Raw genomic sequence first — 6,447 nt, forward strand, 5'->3', positions numbered from 1 at the left:
GGTGATTTTTTCCCTCTTCTTTTACGTAGAATTTCATATTTCTCCGCCGCGACCTTTTAAATTTCTTCTTTTTCAGCAAAAATTGGCTACAAGCTTAATATTTTAAAATAACTTTCAATTCTTGTCTTAATGCCGGAAAGGTGAAAATAACCAGTTACGGATAATTTCTATATTTCGTGAAAATAATCCCGATAGTAACTGAAATCGTCAATACTAACAATTACCTCGAACACGAGTATTGAGAGACAAAGAAATAAACTCGAAGTCTGAACCAAAACCAGTAACAAGTGTAAAACATTGGAAGGCCGAATGTAAAACATTGAAAGCATTGCATGTAATTTTCTATTTATCAATCTTCAGTTGGAAGAATTAAAATTGAAGACTTCAAATGGGGCTGCAATTTGCTTTTCGTCTCCAAATGGCTGACGATATTACGCTAACGCTAGTAATTGCCTCGAACACGAATATTGAGAAACAACGAAACAAAGGAACAAACTGTTTGACCGAAACCTCGCATCCTCGTGCAGTTTCTTCAGCTTCAAGATAAATACAAGATGTATTTGTTCCAAGACTTTCGAGCGACGGTGTATGAGAATAAGAAGGTCGGGCCAGGTCGGTAGCCGGGGTCGTCTACCAGCGTCAACTTGCCGTTCCGTGCCTCGAGAGACGAAGCAGCAGCAGCAGCAGCAGCAGCAACGGAGAAAGAAAGCGGCCTCGAAGTGGAAGCGCGTCGACGCTAGGGTCCAGGCACTTGTTGTCCGACTAAAATATTCAAGCCACTCGACGGCACAATGATATGTGTCCGCCCTTTTCCCTACTTGGCTTCTTCTAGCTTTCAGTCTAGCAGAGTCGAATGGTTTCCAAGGCTCCTCGAGCTACTTCCAATTCGGCTCAGTTTGCCGGATATCCTACGACCTGGAAAAGCATTCCGCTGCGACCGTCCCTGTTCGTTTCCCTAGATTTCGTAAATTTCCCTACGATCCTCTGTCAGCTATCTTGCCTGACGATTTTTATTTAGTATTTAGGTTCGTCTTGCCGGATTGAACCGACTGAAATCGCTCGACCGGCCTCAGTCAGGTTGATTCTGAGTCTCCTAAAAGTGAGACCTGCAAACACTTGTTCGTAGGGATAATTTCAAGTACATAGTTGCTCGTTTACGTTTCTTGTCTCTCCCTTCGATTCAAGAAGACGTCAAGAAGACGTAAACACGAAAAGAAGAAGTGCTGGGAAGAGTAAGAAGCACTCATTTTCATCGAGCTGGTTAGAGTAATATAATCTTTGACCACAGTTGGAACGTAAAATATAATACTCTAAAAGCTGCTAATAAGTGTCATTCCTTGCCAGGAATAATAAACGTAATATGAGGGACGCAACTCTGGGAAAATTGCGAAGAATAGTAAAATAATAAATAAAATAATAGAGTAACAAATGAAAAATAAGTAATAAATAAAATAATAGAGTAACAAATGAAAAATAAGTAATAAATAAAATAATAGAGTAATAAATGAAAAATAAATAATAAATAAAATAATAGAGTAACAAATGAAAAATAAATAATAAATAAAATAATAGAGTAATAAATGAAAAATAAATAGTAAATAAAATAATGGAATAATAAATAAAAAATAAAAAATAAATAAAATAATATAGTAATAAATAAAAAATAAATAATAAATAAATAATAATAAATAAAAATAATAAGTATAATAACAGAATAATAAAGTAATAATTGCAAATAATTGTGAGAATTACTTTTATGAGACTTACCTTCCCAATCACCTGATTGAGAAAGACAAAGAGAGTTAATAAAGTAATTCGCGACAGTCAGTAATTAGTACACAACGCCTATTTTCGTCACGATGTAACGAAGACATGACCACCACCATCGCCGTTAATTCCCAAAGCTCTCAATTTGATAATCAACTGTCTGTCAACGTATCCACGCACACGAATCGGCTGTTACTGGATGGCGGATCACCGCGGGTTCGCGCATTACCGGCAGACATTACCGATCAGGAACAGTTCAGCTTCGCTAATTTCGCTCGATGTATCGGCAGCGATTTGGCTGGATCCCGGATCTTGGTAATCAGTATCGTTTCCATGAATAACGTCGTTCGATCTAGCCGCAATCCCGTCCTCGTTATTGTGCGTCCTACAATTCGAGCGTGTGCTCGTTCTTTCTCCCTTACACGGCGAAGATTGATTTCTTCTTCTTACGGTCGATTGCTTATGGGAATTGACGAGATCCAGCGAGCATCGGCGAAAAATCGTTGCACTTAATAACGCGGCTGAATAAACTGTACGGACAAAAAGAATCGACTGACGAGGCTCTCTAAAGTTTGACGGTTATTTATCGAACGGGATACGCGGTACAAATTAACTGGCTGGTGTGATCGAACGCTGATGTATCGGGATCTTTCGGGATCAATTGATACGATTTTATGCACGCCACGCGCGTTTTATAAAACGTTTGATAACCTTGTTAAAATTTGTATTGGCGAAATTTGAAGGTACGTAAGATAGTTAATATAAACGCAAAATTTACTATAAAATAAAATTATTACTATTAAATTGTTTACTATAAAATTATTACCAAATTATTAAATTATTATAAAATTATTACTAAATTATTAAATTATCATAAAATTATTACTAAATTATTAAATTATTATAAAATTATTGTTAATTAAATTATTTCCTATAAAATTTAATGTACGATGCGAATAGCATATGATAAATGTTGAAGATGATTGTTTAAATACTTTTGTGATCTTTGTGAAATATTTCACGTGTTTGTATTAAATTTCTCGTAATGTCCATATGTATCTTTAGACTCGTGTCAAATCTGATCGATATAAATATAATATAAGTTCACAAAACGTTCTATAATATACACGTGATGTATTTTATGTATGAAAGATTTTTTATGAAAGTTTGAATATTTTCAAATGATTGGGCAAGTGAATCCTTTTTTTAAATGAAAGTTGGGATGGAATTTTTACGAATACAAAAATAATAGAATATTTAAGAGCTTGTTAAAGCAACAAACAACTTTCCTCCTATATCCAAAATATGGATATCATCGTTGTAGATAACTATAGCAATTTAAATCGGAATTTATTCTCTGCGACAGAGATTAATTTAACTCCTTACGATACGATACCGATAGTCAAGAGTTGAAATTCTTTCCTGTTTGATCGATTTTCTTGAAAAATCGTACAAAGTACGATAGACGGTCCACTTACAAAATCAACGCAAACAGTGATACGTCATTTTCTCCGCTAGAAGAACCAGGAACGCAAGTAACTCGCTCGTGTGTGTGTGTGTGTGTGTAAATCGTACATCAAACTCTGTTTGTTCCAATACATCTAAAAAAAAAAAAGAAGACTCTCGGTGACCAGCGTCGTACGACACACACACCACGTATTCGCGGGTATTCGAAAAATTCAGAGACGTGTGCGAAAAAAGGCGATGCCTTCGATGAAAAAAAGTAGGTAATAACGCGACGTCGGTGCAACGTGGCCGACATACATACACCCCTGCGCCCGGTAAAAGGAAACGTAATAAACAGATGATCCGTCGATATACATACTTTCAATCGTAATTACAACGTACCGCGAGAGAACGCGATACCGACAGAGAACGAGACCGAGTTAGATAGAGAGGAAGCCGAGAGACCGAAGCCAAGCAGGACGCGATGTTCAATTGGCAACTTTTTTCATTAGCGCATCGAAACCGAAGCGAAAGCGAGTCTCGCGGCTGCGAGGCAGAGGCCAGACTGCGTGGGGGGGGGGGGGGGGGGGGGGGCCGCGTCGAGAAAGAAGTAGGAACGAGAGCCGTGAGCAGCAGCCTCTCTTGCCGGACGTTAGCGGTGGCCGGTGGTGTGCTTGGCCAAGCTGGCTCGAACAAAGAGGACCTCGGGAAAAGGGGATGCGGAATGAGCGCAGCAGCCAGAGAAACAGATAAAGGCAGCGAAACGGCGGCGGTGGCGGGTCGGGCATTCACGATCGGACGCAACACGTAAAACGATGCAGCCCCAGAAACCGGCAGCCTTTCTATGAAAGTGCCTTTCCCCGCCTCGCCAATAACGCACACCTCCATCCTGTGCAACTGTACCGAGAGGCAGTAGTGGCAGCCTCCAGCCAGTAGAGAGTAGTAGTAGCAGCAGCAGCAGCAGCAGCAGCAGCAGCAGGACTGGTTGGTACACGGTAGATCGAGCGGCTAGCAAAGGGACAGAGGGAAACCCTGTGCCAGGGTGACTGGAGAGCTGTGTGCTACTACGTCCACGCTGGAGACGAGATGGAAGGAGGAACGACGTTCAGACAGGGAGAGACAGAGAAAGAGAGAGAGAGAGAGAGAGAGAGAGAGAGAAAACATGGGCGAGAGCTCTTTGAATACAACCGCGATTCGTGTCGGTTCGTTGGTCGACCGAGGCTAGCTCGAGGGGCCGAGCAAGCTCGAAGCTGCGCGAAGAGAAGGGTTGGAATTGGTACGAATATTTAAATGCCGAGGGATTTGAAAAGACTCTTCTTGGACGTTGCCCCCTTCCCCCTTGGTCTACCTATCGCCAGGAAGAGCCTTGAACGTAGAATGGTTGCAACTCGGACCTCTAAAAAAAACCAACCGAAAAGAAGAAGGAGGTCGAGAATCTGGCGAGGGCTGGGTGAAAACGTAAAGGAAAGGATCCAGAAGGGAGAGAGGGATAGGGAGCAGGAGTTAGCCGACGGAGATCCCAAGTGTGCGTCCCTCTTTTCCCTCTTCTTTCTCCGTTCCTCTCTCTCTCTTTTTCTCTCTCTCTCTCTCTTTCTTTCGCGCTCTCAGCGTGTATATGTTTGTGAATGAGTCCGTGGTGAACGCGAACGCCTGCAGTCAAAGTTGCGGAAGCCACGGGAAAGAGCCAGGATATTAAGGACTGACCTATTCGCGTGAACTCCTAAGTTTTCTGTGGTTCCTCCCTTCAGAATGGTCGGGGCGAATTTTTTTTTTTTTTTTTTTTTTTTTTTTTCTTTTCTTTCTTTCTCATTCGAACGCTCCCCTCGTCCCTCGGTCACCGTCAATTTCCTCCTCTTGACATTGTCGAACGTTGCTAATAGGATCGTACGACTCGTTACCACTTGGTCGATGGTTCTCCTTTTTTGACGAGAACATCCGTGGAAATTGCTAATGTTTATATTTGAGGATCACGGGGGGGTGAGACGCAATTAGTCACGTTTTCTCTGTTTTCTGTACAGTGCAGTTTTTTAACCCTCTGATCGGGGATGACTCTCAGTTAAAAGATTAAAATTCAACACGTTAAATGTGATTTTTACATGACACGAGTATCTTTCGAACTGTCAATCGTCTATAAAACCCTCATATAATTTGTAGTAACCAACAAGGTTACAATATCGAGGCGCTGTTACATTTTCGATTTGGAACAAAAAGCAAATTCGAATCCTGTCAAATTTCAATTCGAGTTCAGATCGAATATCGGCAAGTACATATTTCAGTGCTTTACATTTAAAATAATGTTGCAATAATGTGTACAAAGCTTGAAGAAGAAAATCGTAGGACGATAACATTTTTCAAGAGACAACATATTAATATTACCTGATCGAAGTGCTTTTTCAACAAACAGATTGAAAAGAACTCATCGAGAACTCAACGTAGACACTCCTTGTGTACGTAATCTTCGTTTGCTCGGCAGAGGACTAAATTATGCATCGTTGGAAGAAGTTTCAATCCACAAAAACACAAGAGTTTCAAGTCCCGCCAAGTTCCTTCATTTTAATTTTTATTGAAATCTGACATTCAACGTCTATGAAACGAGAAAACGAGGAAATAGTTTATCTTCGCCATCAGTCGATATCGCAGAGAGAGAGAGAGAGAGAGAGAGAGAGAGAGAGAGAGAGAGAGGAAGGAGGACTAACGATCTCTAACAAGAACGGAAGCAGAGAGCCGTGTCTCGTCATGTACATACATATATACAGCATGTTTAACGCCCGTAGTCCCACGGTGTTCCCCGAATGCTGAGAATAATTTACGACCTTATTCCTTATTAACACTTTGAGGACGAAATTTTCTTGTTGCCGTAAGTTTCGAACAGCGAGGGGAACCATTGTGATTTACAACGCTCGCGCGCGATTAAATGGCGCGCGGATTTATCGAGGTAGCTTAATGCTCTTGGAATCGCTTCATTCAATTTCAATTCAACGAAAAGTTACGCTATCAATTAATCAATTAATTTTTCGGGCGATCGCCTGTTTATTAACGCCCGTGGAACATTCGTTTCCGTCGATGTATAAAATTAAGCTTCAAAATGCATAATTAATGTCCCTGGGAACTGTAAAGCGAGTACAATTTATTACCTATCCCGGAGTATTTTCATACCGCGCGTACACGCGGGATAAAATATTCCACGTTCCAGTTTTAAACTAGCACTTTCGTCTTGCTTTCAGAGAAAAAAAA

Source organism: Frieseomelitta varia, unplaced genomic scaffold, assembly GCF_011392965.1.
Source record: "Frieseomelitta varia isolate USP_RPSP 00005682 unplaced genomic scaffold, Fvar_1.2 scaffold_168, whole genome shotgun sequence".
NCBI classification, from domain to species: Eukaryota; Metazoa; Arthropoda; class Insecta; order Hymenoptera; family Apidae; genus Frieseomelitta; species Frieseomelitta varia.